The sequence below is a fragment of the Lampris incognitus genome, chromosome 7 (assembly GCF_029633865.1).
Source record: "Lampris incognitus isolate fLamInc1 chromosome 7, fLamInc1.hap2, whole genome shotgun sequence".
Classification (NCBI taxonomy): domain Eukaryota; kingdom Metazoa; phylum Chordata; class Actinopteri; order Lampriformes; family Lampridae; genus Lampris; species Lampris incognitus.
Genome location: NC_079217.1, coordinates 9,435,413 through 9,457,197, shown reverse-complemented (window position 1 = coordinate 9,457,197; position 21,785 = coordinate 9,435,413). Strand labels below are relative to the sequence as shown.

At 47.0% G+C, this 21,785-nt stretch overlaps 1 protein-coding gene across 2 annotated transcripts in view; it reads right to left on the bottom strand.

The window, feature by feature from the left end:
- Positions 1–20,291, bottom strand: part of caln1 (calneuron 1) — a 159,120-nt gene extending 138,829 nt beyond the window's left edge. For both annotated transcript variants that reach the window (XR_008810504.1, XM_056283212.1), the window contains exon 1: positions 20,102–20,291. The gene's annotated coding sequence lies outside the window, so the exon portion shown is untranslated. The remainder of the gene's footprint in view (positions 1–20,101) is intronic.
- Between the last annotated feature and the right edge of the window lie 1,494 nt (positions 20,292–21,785).

Genomic DNA, 21,785 nt, shown 5'->3' with positions numbered 1-21,785 from the left:
TTATGTAAGCCCTCAAACCTGTGGCGAGCAGGTGACCTGAGGCTGCTGTCTGATTGGTTTCTTCAGATTTTCCATGGGGCGCAGTTCTGTGCGCCCCAGACACTCCAACTTTTATTGGCAGTGAATTGGTATTGATTTAATGTTTTTTGATCTAATGTGATTGGACAATTCTCGTGGCTGTCAATCATGTTCACACCCACCACAACGCCTCGTCTCGACTGTCAATCATCCACCATCTACTAACCCTGATAAAATCTATAGGCTACATTGTCCTTCTTAATAACTCTGTGACTGTGTGGACATTAAAGCAGTTGTCAGGTGTGCTGCGCCAAGGTAAATTGCCCCCCCCCCAAAAAAATTTGGTTAGCACCAGCCGCCACTGATTGTGAAGTATCATCTAAGTGGTAAGAGGAAGTCAAAGTTCCACTGTTGTTACACATTCAACTTTAGATTATTAGTTGTGACCTGAAGTACATGACCTTGTGGTGCAATGGTAACTAACACGTCTGACTCCATATCAGAAGGCCGCGTGTTCAAATCACATCCCAGTGAAGACTTGCGGAGCAGTTTATTACAGCGTGTCTGTCTCTATGAGTCATGTGTTTGTCATGCGTGTTGCTTGCTACCCGTTATTTCCATTTGAAGGCTCATTTGTTCACAATTAACAAGTCCATATCTGGGAGGATGGGCATCAAAAAGGTTGATCGTAATCCTCTGAAGTTAAATCATGTTGAGATACATGGAACTAGGGATCCCTGATTATCAACGGATGATCTCACATTGGTTAAAGTCGAATCTTTCTGTAGGGGCGTCCGGGTGGCGTAGCGGTCTATTCTGTTGCCTACCAACACGCGGATCGCCGGTTCGAGTCCCCGTGTTACCTCCGGCTTGGTCGGGCGTCCCTACAGACACAATTGGCCATGTCTGCGGGTGGAAAGCCAGATGTGGGTATGTGTCCTAGTCGCTGCACTAGTGGCTCCTCTGGTCAGTTGGTCAGGGTGCCTGTTCGGGGGGGAAGGGGGAACTGGGGGGAGCAGTGTGATCCTCCCATGCACTACGTCCCCTGGCGAAACTCCTCACTTTCAGGTGAAAAGAAGCAGCCGGTGACTCCACATGTATCGGAGGAGGCATGTGGTAGTCTGCAGCCCTCTCCAGATGAGCAGAGGGGGTGGACCAGCAACCGGAACGGCTCAGAAGAGTGGGGTAAGTACAATTGGGGAGAAAATGCAAAAAAGTCAAATCTTTCACTTACCCTCACAAAAATGGCAAAGCTGTTGGAAACACTTTATTAGCCAAGTACATTTCTACACACACTCAGAAATTACCCTCTGCATTTCACCCGTGCTCACTACCAGAAGCGGTGGGCTGCCATTTCCTCAGTGCTCCGCTCCAGAGCCTTGCTCAATGGCAGGAGTATGTCCCTAACATGCAGGTCTTCTGGTGTGGGAGCAAAGCCACACAAAGAACAAGCAGCCGCCACACAGAAAAGCTCAGGTGGGTTTGAACCCACGACCTTCTTGCTGCAAAGTAAGTGTGAGCTACCGAGCCACCGCGCAGTAGGAAAATAATCCGATTTCTGGCCACAACGGACAGCTGTTTCTAAAAGTGGCATTTCATTTCTTTAATGTACTCTTGTGAGAGCTGTGTACAGAGAAAGCAGAGTAGATGCCGAAACCTTACTTCACTCAGCAGGGGATACGTGCACATTCTGTGGCCACACTGCTCTACTCACAAGGACGCTGAATGGGGACGGATGATGCACTGCGGCCGTTTCACGTGCGGCGTGAATCCGGCCTCACGTGTGGTTGGATGTCGACCTTATGGCACAACGGCAGCGCGTCTGAGGGAGGGCTGTGGTGTGCAAATCACATAAAGGTCAAACCTTAGACTGCTCTTCACCAAGTGCCTGAAATCCGTTCATTTGGTAACAGCTCAATACTGGATCAGCACTCATCCAGGTTCCACTGTCATGGCAGACGGACAACTGGCGAAGAGAGGACCTCACAAGGATTTCTAAAACAAAATGGTTTGTGTTTTCTGCAAAGTTACCCGGTGACCTTGTGTTACAATGGCAGTGTGTTCTGACTGCAGATCAGAAGGCTGTGTGATCACGGTCAACTCCCTAATTTGTTGTCATCAAATCCATCATCGGGCTTTGGAACGAGATACCCACTCATTAAAAAGTCCTCAGCTTCTGACCACAACGTGTGACTCCTTCTCAAACCGGGTACTTGGAAAAAACCGATTTTGTGTTGAAATATTTATTTTCTTTGCAGCCCAACAAAGCACATTCACAGCACAGTATGTCTTCACTTATTTGGCAAATAAAAGTAATTCCCATTCTGTTCTGCTTCTCTGATACCCCCCCCCCAAACTGTATCCGGCCAGTTAACCCACTCTTCCGAGCCGTCCCGATCGCTGCTCCACTCCCTCTGCCGATCCGGGAGGGGGGGGGGGGGGGCTGCAGACTACCACATGCCTCCTCCGATACATGTGGAGTCACCAGCTGCTTCTTTTCAACTGACAGTGAGGAGTTTCACCAGGGGGACGTAGCACATGGGACGATCACACTGCTTCCCCCAGTTTCCCCTCCTTCCCCCCCAAACAGGCGCCCTGACCGACCAACCAGAGGAGGCGCTAGTGCAGCGACCAGGACACATACCCACATCCGGCTTCCCACCCGCAAACACGGCCAACTGTGTCTGTAGGGACGCTGGAGGTAGCACGGGGACTCGAACCGGCGAGCCCCGTGTTGGTAGGCAACGGAATAGACCGCCACGCCACCCAGACGCTCTGCTTATCTGGTTTTTTTGTTCTAAATCATTTCTTCATTACTACGGTAAAAACTGAATACCAGAGATGACAAACGCCTCCCTCCACACACACACGCGCGATTTTCGACAAAGTATTCAGCAGTACTGGAAGCTGTGGATATGTGTACTTGACTACGTATCATAAAGGCAGTATTCAGAAATAGTAAATAATTGATTTGTTGACATCACGCAGCTCTATTATAAAGACATTCTTCTCACGACGATGTGGCAAAGCAGGTGATTTACTGGCAAAAGGCGAGAGCCATTTTTCTGCCACCCGACCTCTTTGTAAAAACCGGCCCCTGCATCTTTCTTCTTGTCAGCTTAATAAGCATGCATACGGGGCCCCGCCGTCTGCAGCACCGCCTAAAGGCCTTTATGAGCGCCTCTCATCTGTAGAGTCAAGACTTCGCCCGTTGCCCAACTCATCGACCATGCAGTCATCTCTCAGCTGTCGCTTGTGAACATTACAACCATCCGTCTTGTCCGCGGTTGGAACAACGTTACTCTCAGATAGTCTGGTTCCCCGTCAGATGGGAAACGCCGATATTTATGTTGCTCCGTCTGCCCTGCCGAGGCCCGTATAAACACATCACTATCATTTTCGGGAGAAGCGCACACGCGTTTCTTCATCTCCACAGGCCACGGTGTCAACCCGTTGTTAAAATAATCTATAAGCGACGAGTTAGAAACCTTGTTTTTAGGAAAACGTTTAAGTTTTGTCTTGTGATAAGAACATGGATGAGGGTAACAGGAGTGAGACGTCAGAAAGAAAAGGACTGAGGATAACACATATGTCTATTTACAGTTAGGGCTGGGCAAGGCCGGATTAAAGTAACATGGGCCCCGGGGCTATGAGTTTTTCAAGCCCCCCCCCCCCCTCCATCAACAATCACTTAGTTTTTTTTATGACACAATGAGATTGTTGATGATGGATATAATGTCGAAGGACAAATAATAGAACAGTCTGGTAAATTCAGAAGATTACTTCACTTTACTGTAATGCAGCATTTAAAACCAGGGAAAGATAGCACTTACGCCATATCACAAAATCTGAGGCAATATAGCTAGTCTCATATCACAATATCTGATACACATGTTAACACATTGCCAACTGCTTGCTGGTATGAGAGAGAGAAGCAGCTGACTTCTCCCTCTACTAATTCCACTTCCTCTCATAGCAGTTCACACACACACACACACACACACACACACACACACACACACACACACACACACACACACACATCAGTCGGGGGTACAGACACAGAAGACCCCGAGCCTCGTGGGCCCCCTCATGTCGTTGGGCCCCGGGGCTTCAGCCCGGGTAAGCCCTTGCATTAATACGGGCTTGGAGCTGGGCAACAAGTCAATATAATCAACTGTATTGTTTCTGCATGAAATGCAGATATCGTCATATCATGATATACAAAAGTGTTGATTAAATTAATTACGGAGAAAATTCATGAACTAAAATTTCTCCCAAAATGAGGTCTGGAATATTTGAGGGAGGATTATTTGAATACCAGGTTTGTTTTTACATTATACTTTCCATTACAAAACAGTTCAATGTGATCAACCTCAGCTGGACTTCTAAACATGGTATATTTGTATATACGGGGACGTCAAAGCTCATGTGGGCAACGATGGAGAAACCTGGAGGGGCGTGATTGGGAGGAACGGCTTCCCCGATCTGAACCCGAACGGTGCCTTGTTACTGGACTTCTGTGCGAGCCATGGATTGGCCATAACAAACACCATGTTTGAACATAACCGTAGTTCACAAGTGTACTTGGTACCAGAACACCTTAGGCCGAAGATCGATGATAGTCTTTGTGACCGTGTCATCAGATCTGTGGCCATATGTTTTGAACACTCGGGCAAAAAGAGGAGCAGAGCAGTCAGCTAATCACCACCTATATATATATATATATATATATATATATATATATATATATATATATATATATATATAGTGATAATAAGACTTTCCCCATCGCCCAGCAATACTTACAATGAATGAAATACATCAGTGTGTGTGACCAGGCTGGGCCAGTGTTTCTCACACCTTTGACCCTGAATCTGAAGTAATCTGATTATCCCACAAAGAGCTCAGGCAGTTCGGTGCAGCAATACTCGGCAGTGGAAGACATGGAGGGACCACAGTAAGACCCACAATATCCTGCACCGGGGACAGAGTGCTACACCTGGCAACTCGTTCTTTTCCATGCAACATCAATGTGTTTTCTAACAGGGGAAAGAGAGATGGAGAAGAAAGAAAGAACAAAAAAGAGAAAGAAAAAAGAAAGAAACGAAAAAGAACAAGAATGACAGAAAAACAAAGAAAAAAGAAAGCATCTGAGAAGGGAAGATAGAAAGAAAAGAGGATGACAGTAAGTAAAAGACAATTAGCACAGAATTACAGAAAGAAATAATGAAGAGTAAGAGAAAGAACAACAGAAAGAAGGAACGATAGAAAGAAAAAAGGAAGAGAATGACAGGATGACAACAAGAATGACAATAATGGAAAGAAAGAAAAAAGAACGAATGATAGAAAAAAGAAAAAAGCATTTGAGAAGGAAAGCTAGAAAGAAAAGAATGACAGTAAGAGAATTAAGGAAAGAAAGAACAAATGACAAAGAAATACCGAAGATTAAGAGAGAGAAAGAACAACAGAAAGTAGGAACAATAAAATGACAGAATGGCAGAGAGAATGACAGAAAGACTGAAAAGAAAGAAGAAAAGCCCAAGAGCCAAAATGTGAGGCCGTTCCCTTTAATAGCGATTGACGTCATGTTCAGTGATTGAGTCAGCAAGAAAGCTGCATTAGGAGGGCGTCCGGGTAGCGTAGCGGTCTATTCCGTTGCCTACCAACACGAGGCTCTACGGTTCAAATCCCCGTGTTACCTCTGCCTTGGTCGGGCGTCTCTACAGACACAATTGGCTGTGTCTGCGGATGGGAAGCCGGATGTGGGTATGTGTCCTGGTCGCTGTACTAGCGCCTCCTCTGGGGACTACGTGATCCTCCCACGTGCTACGTCCCCCTGGCGAAACTCCTGTCAGGTGAAAAGAAGCGGCTGGCGACTCCACATGTATCAGAGGAGGCATGTGGTAGTCTGCAGTCATACCCGGATCAGCAGAGGGGGTGGAGCAGCGACCGGGACCATTGCCAAGTACAATTTGGAGGAGAGGTGAGGAGAAAGAAAGCTGCATTAGGCACATGAGCATACAGTTTTTCTACCGTGTGACACGATGTAATTGAAACCTTTTGTTAAGTAAACGTTTTTAAACTGGATTACATCTCCTGTCATTCGCGTCAGACCTAAATTACTGTGCCTACAGCTCATTAGTGGCTTAACTTGACATCCACTGCATTCAGTAGAAAAACTGCTCGGAGGAAATTAACACGAGCACACTATGAGGGAGAGCTGGATGTTAGCTAACGCAACATGTGTGTTATGCCCTTGATTAAAAGAACTTCGGAGAGGTAAAGAAAAGATTGAGAACCTTTAAAAGACTCAAATTCCTGAAGATAGATGGCCAGACGCTCTGAAGTGAATGCTCAATGACGAAGCTAATTTGATTCAAGATGCTAGCTACTCGGTTTATACTCTTGAGTGCAAATACAAAAGCTTGTCTTCATAAAAGCCATTGAAGTTTCTGCGTGTTTTAGAAGTTGTGCTGCACCTGTTTGATGAGAAAAGCAGAAATGCCCTGTAATCATTTGCACACAATTTACACACTGCTTTGCTGATATGATGGCTGAAGATAAGGAAGGAATTGACACTGTAGAGATGGACTCTAAAAGAAGGATTGAGCTAACTAAGAAAGCATTGGAGAATAAATTGCATAAGCTCCTTGGAGCCAGGAGAGGGGCATTAGCTCGGATAACTGGTATAAAGAAAGAAGTTGAAAGTTTGATGAGTGAGACTGGCAATTTGCAAAAAGTGCAAGAGTGCATGCACCATGACTTCTGTGTTCTTGTCATTAAGTTGGAAGAGCTCAGCCATAGAAGATCTTCTGCCTGAAGATGAAAAGGCTGCTGGTCTAAGCAATTGGTTTCAGCCTAAGATGATGACTATCAGAGAGTTTGCAGAAAGAGAGTATGAGAGCTGCAGAAACGGAAATCGTCCAGTACAGTCAATATAAATGGCTTCCTGAAGAAATGAAGGCTCTCAGCAGTAGTCTTTCAAGAGAAATAGCCTGCTATATAAGCTTGACCTTACATTGCAAGATGGCACCTTGAGAGTTGGAGGACGACTGGACAGAGCCGCCATGCCAGAGTATGCAAAATATCCAGCAGTTCTCTCAAAACACTCCAGATTTGCTACTCTCATCTTGCATGATGTTTATGAAAAAATTGGGCACTGCGGGTGCAACTATATGTTGTCGCAGTTAAGACAAAAATGTTTTGATTCCTCAAGCAATCTCAGCCATCAGGAAGCTTATATCAGAAGGCACGGTCTGTAGGAGACTGCGGGGCTGAGTCGGACAACAAAAAATGCCAAATCTGCCAGAAGATTGCCTTTTACCAGATAAGCCGCCTTTCACCAATGTAGGCATCGATTACTTTGGACCCTTTGATGTTCAACGGGGCCGGGGAACTGTCAAAAGGTATGGTGCAATATTTACCTGTCTCACCATCAGGGTAGTGTATATGGAGATAGCGGACAGTCTTGACACCAGCTCATGTATCAGTGCCCTGCGCCGTTTCATAAGCAGAAGAGGCCAGGTCACCATCATGCGCTCTGATAATGGCCCAACTTTTGTGGGTGTGGAAAAGGAGTTGCGAGAGGCTACTGGAAATCTGAACCTGTCACACATTGAAAAGGCTGTGCAGAAGAAGGGCATTAAATGGATTTTCAGTAGCCCAGCCACCTCCCATCAAGGAGGGGTTTGGGAGCGACAAATTCGTACTGTACAGAGGATCCTTAGCTCCCTATCAAAGAACAGACCCTCACGGATGATAGCCTTCAGACTCTCATGTGTGAGGGTGAAAGCATAACTAATGACCAACCGATCACAAGCCTGTCAGATGAGCCACATGCTATAGAACGTTTAACACCCAACCATTTGCTACTGATGAAAGTATAGCCCAACATGTCACCGGGAACCTTCAGCAAGGATGATCAGTAACAGAGTTTCCCAACCCAGTCCTCAAGGATCCCCTATCCTGCAGGTTTTCTTTGCAACCCTGAATAGGTACCTGTTTGTAGTTATTCAACCAATCAGCAATGAATTATGTCAGATGTTGCACACCTTGCATAATTAAGTGCTGTGAGATGATTGGTTGAGTAAGTACAAGCAGGGCTACCTATGCAGGGTTACAATGAAAGTCTGCAGGATAGGGGGTCCTTGAGGACTGGGTTGGAAAACACTGTGCTAGGAGACGGTGGAGGCAAGTCCAATACCTTACAAATTTATTCTTGGCCAGAGGGATTCGTACTTGCCTCTTCTCCAGGAGCGCCAGAAGTGGTCAAGACTGAAAAGAAACTTCAAGCCTGAAGACATGGTGTTAGTGGTCGACAGTTTATCTCCGCAAAACAAAGGGATAAGGGGAGGGATAATCCAAGCCATACCTGACTCCAGTGGAATAGTATGCAGAGTGAAGCTACAGACCAAAGCCAGCACCCTGGGGAGCCCTGTAAATAAACTGTGCTTGTTGCAAGAAGCAGGGTGAACACAAGAGGACCACATGATGAAAAAATGCAACGAAATAAAAAGGGACTTTAAATAGTTAATTGCAGTCTATTGATGGCTTTGCATTTGAGTTGAGTTTCATAATTGTTTAAGTTTGACGGCTCTTACTATTTGAGTGTTGATGTTTAATCTTCCTGCTTAAGCATTGGGGGCCGGATATGTAAGAGCCAAAATGTGAGGACGTTCCCTTTAATAGTGAGTGACGTCATGTTCGGTGATTGAGTCAGAGCGAAAGCTGCGTTAGGCACGCAAGCATCAAGTTTTTCTACCGTGTGACACGATGTCATTGAAACCTTTTGTTCAGTAAACGTTTTTGAACCAGATTACATCTCCTGCCATTCGCGTCAGACCGAAGTTACTGTGCCTACTGCTCATTAGTGGCTCAACTTGACATCTAGAAAGAATGCCACTACAGAAAGAAAGAGAAAGCAAGAAAAAGAAGAAAGAAAAAAAAAGGCTGGACTGATTCTGAAAGGCTCCTCCACTGCTTTGAGAGAGTCAATGATTTGCCTCAGTGAGAGTCCTGCAGGCGTGTGCACGCACAGTCACACATGGCCCGACTGAGGTACAAGCTCTTGCTGCTTGGTAAGGTATGGTGTACCTAAGAAAACTTGTTTCAAATAATTGACGTATTGTAAAGAAATATGTGCACACTGGCGGGGAATGTAGACCAAAGAAAGTGAGAGGAGAAAAAGGATAGAAATAAATACTTCTCCAATGAACATTTTTCTTACTGATGACAGGCATTTTCACCAATATGACCTCAGTTGGTGTGTTCACCAAAAAGTTTCATCAATGTGTTATTCTGTTGTCATTAACAGAGTCATTTTTATCCCCAAATAACTGAAGACAGCAGTTTTATTCATATCTACTAAGTAGTCTTAAGTTTTACATCACGGGTGCACATCCAGGACGGCAATGACGTCAGAAACAAACTAGAACAAACGAGTACAGCGAGTGCACACATCACGACCCGGGGCTGGTTTCCATTTTCTGTTGAACTGATTATAATATCTCCCTATATCTTCTTCTTCTTTCACTTTGTTCCATGTTTCTCAGGGGTCGCCACAGCGGATTGCACATTTTTCATCAGTACCATGTGAGGGCACAGCACCAATGGTGGCCATTGTTAACCCGGGCCTAAGCCAATCCCGTATGGAGCCTCCACTGATCCGCTATGGTCTGGTCAATCCGTATAATGATTTGGCAAAATGTTACGTCGGATGCCCTTCCTGACACAACCACTAACCCTACATAAACGTTTATTAATAATTTCAGAAATTGTCCCACAACAATACACTTGCACAGAAGCAGTAAAAAACAAAAAACAAAACCTGATCTTCATCCTGGGAGGATGGGAATGTAAATGAGGAGCAACTCACCGCCCAGTCGGCATCATTACAGTTGATTAAATTGATCATGGTTGCACCGAGCCAATAGACTTTATATCCTTCAGGAGTGCAGCTGTGTAATTACTCGTATATGAAGACAGGTCTTGTTGTATGAAGGATTGCAACGCGGCCTAAAACTAAGAGCATGGTCCATCTCTATCTATCTTTTTTTTTAACTCTAATGTCTCTATGAGTGAATTCCCCATGCACTCTGATGTCCTGTTAACTACAGAGAAGAGAGCCCGGCTGGCCTCGGGGGGGTTCGGTGTTCTGATTTACAGACTGGTAAAAACGAGCTGTTGAGCTGACTCATCCGGCAATGGATGTCGCTGGATGAGACGCTGATAATATTGTAGAGCAACAAGCTCGTGTTATCTGCCTGCACCATGGCTTTCTTCTGATGGGATGCAAGGATAGAAAGTGATTTAACGTCTTACTGTAGACACGCAATAAGGGATTCAAAGGAACAATGCAGGTCCATAACTCAATATGACCAATCATCTTTCAGTTATGTCATCCATCCATACATCCATTAGTTATGTCGTCCATCCATCCATCCATCCATTATCCGAACCACTTATCCTGCTCTGAGTCGCGGGGATGCTGGAGCCTATTCCGGCAGTCATTGGGCAGCAGGCGGGGACTCGAGACACCCTGGACAGGCCACCAGGCCATCACACACACACACACACACACACACACACACACACACACACACACACACACACACACACACACACACACACACGTTCATACCTAGGGGCAATTTAGTACGGTCAGTTCACCTGACCTACATGTCTTTGGACTGTGGGAGGAAACCGGAGCCCCCGGAGGAAACCCATGCAGACACGGGCAGAACATGCAAACGTCACACAGAGGATGACCCCCAAGGTTGGACTACCCCGGGGCTCAAACCCAGACTCTTCTTGCTGTGAGTCAACTGCGCTAACCACTACACCACCGTGCCGCCAGTTGATTTGATGTCTTACGGTTATATCGTATCGGGGTTAAATTTGGATTTTGTCGTGTTGCTAAATGCAATTTTGTGATCTAAATTAACAATGACATTTTTTTTAGAGAGCATTTCTAACAGAATGAAGTCTGAAATATTTTTAGAGAGGACTGCCTGATGACTAGTATTGGTTTGCATCCACAAAGAGTTGAATGTGATGCGCCTCAGCTGGACTCTTAAACGTGGTGTTTTTGTATATGGAAGCAGATATCGTGATGTATTCAGTGACCAGGAAAACAGAACCCCTGGCCTTTGATGAAGAAGTGGGCCCTAGCCATCTGCATATGAGCTGCCACATAAACAGGTGTACGCAACAGCAAGTCCATTTCCAAGCTTGCTCAGTATGTGACCAGAACCCTGAGAACGGGCTGAAAACATGATCAGATGGGCAATGGAAAAGGCGTGACCGCGGGTTCCAGGAGGGCAAGTCTGGGCATCACCAAGCACCCCACGTGGTGTGGACGATCCTGCTTATACCAGTCACTTAGCAGAACACTGAAATAAAGCACTCACTTATTCTTTGTTGAACGTTTTTACTCATAATTAAAATGTTATGAAGAGGGGCGTCCGGGTGGCGTGGCAGTCTATTCCGTTGCCTGGCAACACGGGGCTCGGCGGTTCGAATCCCCGTGTTACCTCCGGCTTGGTCGGTCGTCCCTACAGACACAATTGGCCATGTCTGTGGGTGGGAAGCCGGATGTGGGTATGTGTCCTGGTTGCTGCACTAGCGCCCCCTCTGGTCAGTCTGGGCGCCTGTTCAGGGGGGAGGGGGAACTGGGGGGGATTAGCGTGATTCTCCCACGCGCTATGTCCCTAACACCCCAGATAGCATCTGGATGTAGGCCACTTCAGGCAATGATGCGGCACTGATGGCCTTCTCTGGCCCTGACAAAATGGATGTGAGCCTGAAATGGCCCACATGTATAATAGCAAATATGGCCCAAATATCCATCCATCCATCCATTATCTGAACTGCTTATCATGCACTCAGGGTCACGGGGATGCTGAAGCCTATACTGGGCAGCAGGTGCCATCATTCCACGTGGTATGTGGGCCGGATGAAGTGTCGGGTGTGGGACAGGTCCGGACCACAGCAATTTTGCTATCTGGGCCTGGCGAAACTCCTCACTGTCAAGTGACAAGAAACAGCTGGTGACTCCACGTGTACCGGAGGAGGCATGTGGTACTGTGTAGCCCTCCCTAGATTAGCAGAGGGGGTGGAGCAGTGACCAGGACGGCTCGGAAGAGTAGGGTAATTAGCCTGATACAATTGGGGAGAAAAAAAAAGGGGGGGGGGAATCCGACGAAAAAAAATTATGAAGCAAAAGTTAGCTGTTAAGCTAAAGATTTGAATATTTACCGAGCTTGCTACTAATTCAGCGTGTTGCTATGGTTACATAGTAAATCAACTTGAGCCGAACTACATGCGTATTATTATTTTTTTTGGGGGGGGGGTTCCTCCCTTTTTCTCCCCAATTGTATCCGGCCAATTACCCCACTCTTCCGAGCCGTCCCAGTCGCTGCTCCACCCCCTCTGCCGGTCCGGGGAGGGCTGCAGACTACCACATGCCTCCTCCCATACATGTGGCATCACCAGCCGCTTCTTTTCACCTGACAGTGAGGAGTTTCACCAGGGGGATGTAGCGTGTGGGAGGATCACGCTATTCCCCCCAGTCCCCCCCCCGAACAGGCACCCCGAGCGACCAGAGGAGGCGCTAGTGCAGCAGCCAGGACACATACCCACATCTGGCTTCCCACCCATAGACACAGCCGCTTGTGTCTGTAGGGACGCCCGACCAAGCCGGAGGTAACACAGGGATTCAAACCAGCGATCCCCTGTGTCGGTAGGCGACGGAATAGACCGCCATGCTACCCGGACAACTACATGTGTATTAAATGGTTGTAACGCACACCCTCCAGCCAATCAGAAACAAGTATTCCCTGTTACCATGGTATAAAACACAACAGGCCTCATCAAAACGGTCGCTATGTGGGGGACGACCCATGAAAGATGGACGTCAGAGACGTTGGCTGGCTCAGGCCGTAAGTAATCGCCAGTCCATGGGATGACAGTTAACGTCACAGTAAAATAGTAGGGTATAATGTCCAATTTTGGAACGCACAATGCATTGCCCTCTTGCATGGGGTATAACAACAGACAACCACCTAAGGTACCCTTCCTGTCCATAGTAAACCATCGAAGGTGTGAGCAGCGGGCTCAGAAACACCAGCAGTGGATCGTCGATGACAGGAAAAGGGTTGTCTGGTTTGACGAATCCTGCTTTCAATTTTACCACCATGATGGTAGACTCAGGGGGAAGTGTCAAAACCGTGAGGCGGTGGACCCATCATGCACAGTTACAGGCCGGCGGGGGGGAGATGTGATGATATGGAGGGGCATTCAGCTGGCATACACTGGGTCCACTAATACCTGTCGTTTGACATCTTCATGCCAGATTATAATTTAACATCATCGCAGATTATGTTCATCCATTTATGGCCATCATGAAGCCCATGGGGATGATGGGTACTTTCAACAAGGTAACGCTTCCTGTCATAGTGAAAGAATTGTCCAGAAACGGTTTGAGGATCATTCAGGTGAAATGACCTGGCCATCACAACCCCCTGATATCAATCCCATTCAACACCGTCGGGATCAACTTAACCTACTCAGCGTCCATAGAATGAAGTATCTACTCATCAACACGAACCACTTGGACAAACCGCTCATGTCTGCATGGTCACCTTTAACACCAGCACGCTACAGGACCCTTGTCGAGTCACTTCCATGACATACCGCAGCTGTTATCAGGGCCAAAGGTGGTCTAACGCAATACTAAACAAGTTTCTATTTTTCCTTTTATTTTTTTGGTCACCGAGTTTCCATATCGCCACTACATGGAACACAAAATACAGACTGACAGCAGTGTTGTAATGCAGCTCCAGTACAGAGGTACAAAACAGTGTGGTGCTTACATCTAGATCACCTCAACACTAGTGTTGTGATGTGACTCAACAGTGTGTACAAGTAACACTCAAACACAGCTACACACAACGCTAAAAGCAAGAACAAGGTCAGTTTCTCTTAGGGGTTTCCCCTCACCTCACCTGACCTATCCCGTAACCTCTTGAGAGGTCGTTGGAGCACCGCTGTTAAATCCGCAACCAGTCCTCGCCATTTCTGTCTGTCCTCAACTGCCCTCTGTAAGCTGGCAAAGTCGAGGCCTGCCCTCTCTCTGGTGTTACATAGCCATCGCTTCTTCTGTCTTCCTCGTCTTCATCCGCCCCTCACTGTGCCTTGCAGGATGGTCTTAGCAAGGCCGGAGCTTCTCGAGATGTGGCCATACCATTTCAGTTTTCTCTTCTTGACGACTGCCAACAAGTCTTCATGTGTTCCAGTGGCTTGTGCAGTCCTTCTTCTCACCTCTTCATTCGTAATATGGTCTCTACATGAGATGCCTAGAAGGGGGTTCTTAGGGGTTTATGGGATAACAAATTAGAGTTCATTTTAAATTACAGGGTTTTAGCACACATGCTTATCCAGAGTGACTTTTCAGCGAGTAAGTCAGTCGTCTCAGTGTCATACTTAAGGACTTGGTGTCAGGATATCCTGGAGGGGCACGTGGTCACCGGTGGGCACATTGGATGAAAAGAGATCAAATTTGAGATAGTTTATTCTTTTTTTCTTTGGTACAGGATGCCACGATGTTCAGGATCATATGTATGTGTGTGTGTGTGTGTGTGTGTGTGTGTGTGTGTGTGTGTGTATGTGTGTGTATACACACATGTTCATTTATAGGTTGCAGAAAGGTTATGCACAGATGAGACTTGACCAATAATAAAAAAAACACTTCACCTGTGTGAGAGCTGAGAGTAGTGATGGGGCTGGTGTCTGCAGAAGGTGGATATGTCCTAACAGAGCAGGTGAAAAAAGGCAAGACGAATCAAACTCGTTTCTGACCGAAAACCATCCATTCCTGTGGCTGAAGCGCGAACAACCAGATCCTCAACCTCTTAACGCCTAACTTTTTTTTTTTATTTAAAAGAAAGGGAGAGGTAATCAAGATGAGGTCAAGGGCAGGCATGATGAATCCACCTGCCGCACCACGGTACAATCAGCAACCTAATGGCAGCCATCATGACTAATCAACCCTGATGCCACCCTGATCACTAAACCGCTGACCTGAAGTGAAGGATGACGAATCAAAGTGCACCCTGACTGAGCGAGCACAACTTTTGATTCATAGCTGTCTGCATGACGGAGACGCCAGATGGCCATTTCTCACATCAGGCCCTGCAGTACCACAGGCAAAAAAAAGGGCTTCTATGGAGACTGAGCAAGCAGAACATGATGCACTGCCAGTGGCTACCAGATACTCAAGACTCAGCTTTCAAAAAAGGAGGAAAGAAAGAAGATCATAATGCAGTCCATGACCCAAGCTGTGACACGATAAAGACCAGTGTATTGGTCTCACGAGTCACAACCAAAGTACAGAAGAGACACTCCCTGAATGATGAAACAATCAAAAGGGGGAAGGATTTTTAAGTTCCATTCACGTGAGGGTGGTAATTTCTACTGACAACGAAATCAATTGACATCGACAGCAAAGACAGACTGAAAATACGGAAGCCCTGAGAGGCAAGTGTGAGGAAAAAATTCTAGCGATCAATTTTCTAAGTCTGATCTAAATTGTTTTCTCTCCTGTGTTTGCGACTTAAGAACATGTGGGGGACAAAGGTTTGCCAGAATAATTTTTCTAAGTTACTTTGTTTCATCTGTGAAAACAGGTTAACAAAAATGTTTGGCAGGTGAGAAAAAAAATTTTTTTGGCATTTGATGTTGTCATTCTTATTTCGGCCACAAGAGGCTGAAACGCATCACCAGGACTGAAAACATTCACGTTTTCTTCCAGGTGAGTTTTGATTTCTCCACGCACTCTAAACACAAGGTACATATACTGTATTAGCAAGCTATGTAACATTACTGTCATGTCTTTCTTTTGGCTAGAAATCTATTTTAATCGGCGCTAATCTGTCATTAGCATTTTTGCTAGCTAAAGTTAGCCGTTAGCCCGCTAGCTAGCTAGCTAGCTAGCGAGTGATTATTTTTTAAGTTAGTCATGGTAACGGGGTGACATCAGCCCTTATGAATGGGATGTTTTTCCAATAAAAGAAAAAAACCTTATGAGTGGGACATTTGTACACTTGCAAAGGGACTAGGATAATGTATATTTAATGATAGCCAGCCTAGACACAATAGAATAAAAAAGCAGTTTGGGTGCATTTTTATTTCGGCAATTTTAATTACTGTGGTTGGGTGCATTTTTATTTCGGCAATTTTAATTACTGTGGTTATTATTCACATTAGTGACATAGAATTAGGTGCTGTTTGATGAATATTGTAATTAAGAGAGCAATGCTTATTCTTATTCAGTCCTTCAGGCGTTAGTGGTGCACTCCAGCCTCTTGTGCCCGAAATGAGTATTAAACCAACACATGAAAAATTATCCTGACAAAAAATAAATAAATAACATTTTCGCCTGCCAAAACTTATTTCCCATCTGTTTCACGGGGGGGGGGGGGGGTAAGGAACTTGGAATATCCTAGCCAAACTTTTTAATTTTACCTGTTCTCAAGTAATAAACACAGGACTGAAAACAATTTAGATCAGACTTAGAAAATGAATCACCAGAATGTTTTTTTCTCACTTGCCTCTCAGGGCTTCCACAGATATACTGACATCCATCTTTACAAAAAAAGGAAAAATGTGGCTCGTTGAACGACAGTGTAAAAAGAAACATAACTTACATATAGGTATAATATTGTAGCGCATTCGGGGGACAACACAACCACAGGAACTGCCGCGGCCGGGACGCGAACCCGTATCGCCCGCACAGCAGGAGACATCACTAACCGCTCGACTAAAGGGTCAGACCAGCCAGCCAGCGGCCAGCGCGTCTTCTTATCCATGCACGTTACAATATAGCATTAGTATAGCATATAGTAGTATTTTCTTAAAAATCAATGTATCGACTCATACAAAAACTAATCCCTCTCAGTCCTCACCTCTGACTCACTAGACGTGCGTGGCGGTGTCTGTACCTACGGAGACCCTGTCCTCTGCCTGTACTTCCTTATTTTGCCGCGTACGGGACGTTTCTGGGCGTTAACCTTTGGGCAGCGGGAAAATGTAGCGACCACGTGCCAGATCGGGATTGTAAGCACGCATCCAAGAGGAAGCTACGACAATGACGGACACGGCGCCGAAAAGACACAAATATAGGGAGGCGAGACGCCAAGCGGACCAAGCTCGTTCCAAAACGAGAGAGAATCTGGGGTTGGCTTTCGCCCGCTGGCGAGCACTTTAAGGAGAGGCTGGGGATGAAGAGCGACGCGGAGTTGGCCTGTACACTAGAACGTGTTCTGGCAACTGCGGTCAGGGGCCGTGTCCTTCTTGTGACGTTGGGCCGGGGAGGAGGGGCCAACAAATCCGACAAATCCTACTCGTTCTACCTTTAAGACTACCGAGGGACAAGGCAATTATGTTGCTGCTACACTGTGACGAATGAGAACCAGCGGAGCATCAAAATAGGACCTATTTAGGACATGCCACCAGTGCTTATACAAAACCCACAAAGACAGAATTGATGTCAAAGACTTTAAAGATTAAGATCATGTGAGAAGTCCACGTATTTCTGATTTCCGGCTACCATTTAAACCACAATGTTGTTTACACTCATCAGTGCCAAAGGGACGTTTTTCATTTTGAAGGACAATTAGCTGGCTTGCCAGGCCTATATGTCTCAATCCGTACATACCGACCTGTTCAAAGACAGCAAACCTTTGACGTGTCTGTCCCCTGCAACGGGAATGAAAAAAGGACGGTCAGAGGAGATGCCAAATATAGCATGCTTTAAAAAAACTGTTAGAATTCCTTCCAAACTAATCAGCAAGCTAATGAAGTAATTCCACACCATGCTCTGAATCAGCCAATGAAACGCCTGATTAAATCCTTGAGGGCAGGGAAAGGCACAGTAAAGAAGTTGTGCCACACACTGCAAGACAGACAGTAAAATGCACTTATCAGCCTGCCACACTCTACTTTTGTACTACATGGAGGTAGAGGTGAAAATATCAGCGTGGGCTTTGTCGGGTATGGTGAATGGTGCCTGAGCATACGAATAAAGGCAGTGTGAAATAAAACCATGTCCCGTTGTTAAATGCTAAGCCAGGTGACTCAGGTCAAACCTGCTAAAACCAAAAGGGCAGGCGGCTTCAACAGCGAAGACGTCTTTACATACAACGACCGCAGGCGAGAGAGCCACTTCCTCTCCAGGCGGAGAGAACGTGAGGAGAACGTCCCAGTCCAACAGCCCGAGCCAAGTCAAAGTGCCAGCTCGCTATGCACATTACAAAGCGGAGGGAAAGGCTGCCCCCCTGCAACAACAGACCCTCCCGCTTTCTCTCCCTCGCGTTGTCTCTCTCTCTCTGTTCCCTGTCGGTCCTTACCCATACTGGTGATGATTGCATTCATTTGGATACTGCAGCACAACAGGCTCTCTCACGGGACTCTCCGCTGCTTCCACCACCCGGTCCCTCAGGTAAGGGGTTCCCGGTAAGTCTCCATTTACCTCCGACCACATCCCCACCACGGCGAGCTCCCCCGTCTGAGGATCGGGCTCAGTGACCTCCTCCTCCATTCGGGCTGGCCGGCGTGGGGCAGAGACTCCTAGATGCAGCGGTGGCTCCAGCGCCCGTAACACACCTCCTGCCCCCAAACCACTGAGCCCAGCTGCCTCCACAATGTGGGCTTCAGCCACAGCGGCAGCATTGGTTCCCGGGGGGGAAAAACGTTATTATTTGAGCAGTGAGAGCAGCAGGTACAGAGGCTCTCGCAGCGCTCGCCACTTCCCTGATTCCCCCACCCCTCCCTCACTCCTCTCTTTACTCTGCCCCCCCTTCTCTCGCTCTCTTGCTCTCTCGCTCGCTCACTCACTCTCCAGTGCAAACATTCCTCCACATGGGGAGACAGAGTGGAAGGCTCATTAGTGAGTCCCAATGATAGACGGACACGGCTCCGCCTGCGGCTGCGCTCGTCAAGCGCGCAAGGAGTCAGGATAGAGAACACGAGAGAGAGAGAGAGAGAGAGAGAGAGAGAGAGAGAGAGAGAGAGAGAGAGAGAGAGAGAGAGAGAGAGAGTCTTCACATCTCAGTGGGGTGCGCTTCACGGTGTTCCCTGCGACAGCAGCAGGAGCGACCCAGTCAAACGCTTCAAGCGGAAAGCGACGCATCCCCGCGCCACGCGGGAGCGCGGCCTTGGACACTGCGCTGTGACGCGCCTGGCGTCCCGGCGGCACTTCCACCTGCTGAGGCTTCAGCGCTCTAATGAGCAGTCCTTCACACCTCAAAGAGTACATCACACCGCCACAAAGACACTTCCTGTCAACTGCTCATCGACAGCATGACAGAGATTTTATTCATCAAACACCCAATTACCATTAGTAGTTGTGCCAGCAGACTGGCCGCAACACCACGACGTTCTGCTTAGACGAATGTTGTTTTATGCACGATCATGAATCCTTTAAATCCTTTCAGAGTCCATGACACTGGCGTGTAATAGTGAAATATTCGTAAAATATTCATACATATTATCTAAATAGCACTCGTGCGCCGAAAATGCTGAAAAGATGAATAAATCTAATTAATAGGCGAATAATGGACAGCCACATATTGGGTTGAATGTTACGTGTTGCACACTCAACCAGCAGGTAAGAAGGGGGAAAAAAGCTTTTAAATATAAATTAAGTCTACCTTTCGCCAAGTCACTCCACACATCGGGGGAAATTGGTGGAAATATAAATGGATCTGGCTGACTTTCTATGGCGCCAAGCCATTTGGAGAGTCGTGGCTGCGTTCGCACATGTAACAACGAATTAAACGACCAAAATGTGACGGACGAGGAACAACGACTGTCGTTTCAAACAGCATAACGTCCCCTTTACCCCCGTTATCCCGCCCTCGCCCCATGCATGCGAACAACAGGTGTAGGCCGACGCAACACACTTCTGTGATTAAACGTGGTGAGAGAAACGCCAATAGCTGTAAATACATGAACCGAATAGAAGCCGCATTGGACATCGACGGTCAGCGGTTCCCCGTGAGGGTAATTTGTAGTCCGGACCTACCTTTTGAGGGTGGTGATATTTAGAAGGCAATTAATCAAATCCGTAATCGATGCCGAGCCCGCAGTCGAATCCAGTTTAGAGACTTGACATCCCCCCCCTTCCTCACTTGAGCCTCGGTACACGCACCTCCGTCGTGGCGTTAGTATTCCCCTCTTTCCTCCACTACAGTAGAGTCATGTTTCCACGGGAGACGCCGGTTAGTCGTGTTGTTTGTTTGGGGGGGGGTTTCGACCATCAAGTCCACACACGCCGGAGCCTACCAGCAGCCAGTCCAGTTGCACTTTCCGCCAAACTCCCAACAACCTTTACGTCCTCCCTCATTCCACATAATAGCCCACATAAAACCTCGACGGCATGCTCTAAAAAAAAAATTCTAATTTTTATTATTGTTTTTTTTTTATCAAGCCAAAGCCATTTAGTTCAAGTAGAAATCCACTGACAGCAAACGCACAGACAGTGCCGAGCGGCAGCGCAGGTCGGTAGGAATCTGCCACAGAGTCAAATACGCAGTCCAGCAGACGGACGGCGATTGGCTGCGCGCGTCTGCTATTTCGTCTTTGCGTCACGTTTGGCGCCATCTCAGCTGCGGGAAACCACTTCGCCAAATTCTGCCCAGCGGGGCAGTGAACACCTGAACTGGAGCGAAGTGGATTGATCCTCTTAGTCGCGAAGACGCGAGGGCAAAACGCGTCACGGGGCCAGGCTGGTTACCGAAACCCTCCAACTAATTGGCGTGGAGGCTACATAGTTCTCTCACGCGTGACAACATACGGGAATAAGCTGCTCAGCTGCATGGAATTAAAAAAGAAAATACGAAGAAAAAAAAAGCTTTGGTAAAAGTTCAGCTCGACGCGCGTTTTCTCACGCGAGAAGGTAAAGACAACAGCCAATTAAGGTGCCCAAAATTAAAGCTGCAATCCGGTGTGTTTTACCCGCGAACAAACGTCCGCGAGTTCGCGGGTAAAATGTCCTTTGTTCGCGGGTAATGCCGCCGTATGTGACGCGTGGGTGATTTTGTGCCGCTTGTCTTAACGTTTTCCGGCAGGTAAGACTTTCCCAAGTATTGTGGTTTATACTGATGAGGAGACTGGCGGGTAGTCCTATTTATGAACTTTATTCAGGAACAAAGAACAACAACCGTGCTTGCTTATCCTAACCGACTTCAGTTCTACTTATGTACATCCGCCCGAGAGCACGTCTTGTCGTATTACCTATAGTATAGGCTCACTGCCGTATTACTCCGTGTATATGTTCAAACCCGTATACTACACCAGGAACACGGTGAGCCGCAAGGTGTTTTCAACCAAACGTAACACAATAAGGTGGGTAAACAGCGGGGAGTTTGAAGAATAAGTGAATGATTATTGTGGCTCCGAGCAGATATGGCAGACCGGGCTTGCTATGCAAGACCCTCACCAACAGATACGACGACACCAGCGGCTAAACTGCGGCTCTTTTTTCGGCTGTTGCGACTCCCGTCTCATCTCAGATGGGTCTCTGGGACTCGGGATGGTCGATTACTAATGCGGTATAAACCAAACGAAAACAACAATCCTCAAAATTGCAAGTTTTAAAATAACACCCATCCATTATCTGAACCGCTTATCCTGCTCTCAGGGTCGCGGGGATGCTGGAGCCTATCCCAGCAGTCATTGGGCGGCAGGCGGGGAGACACCCCCCTGGA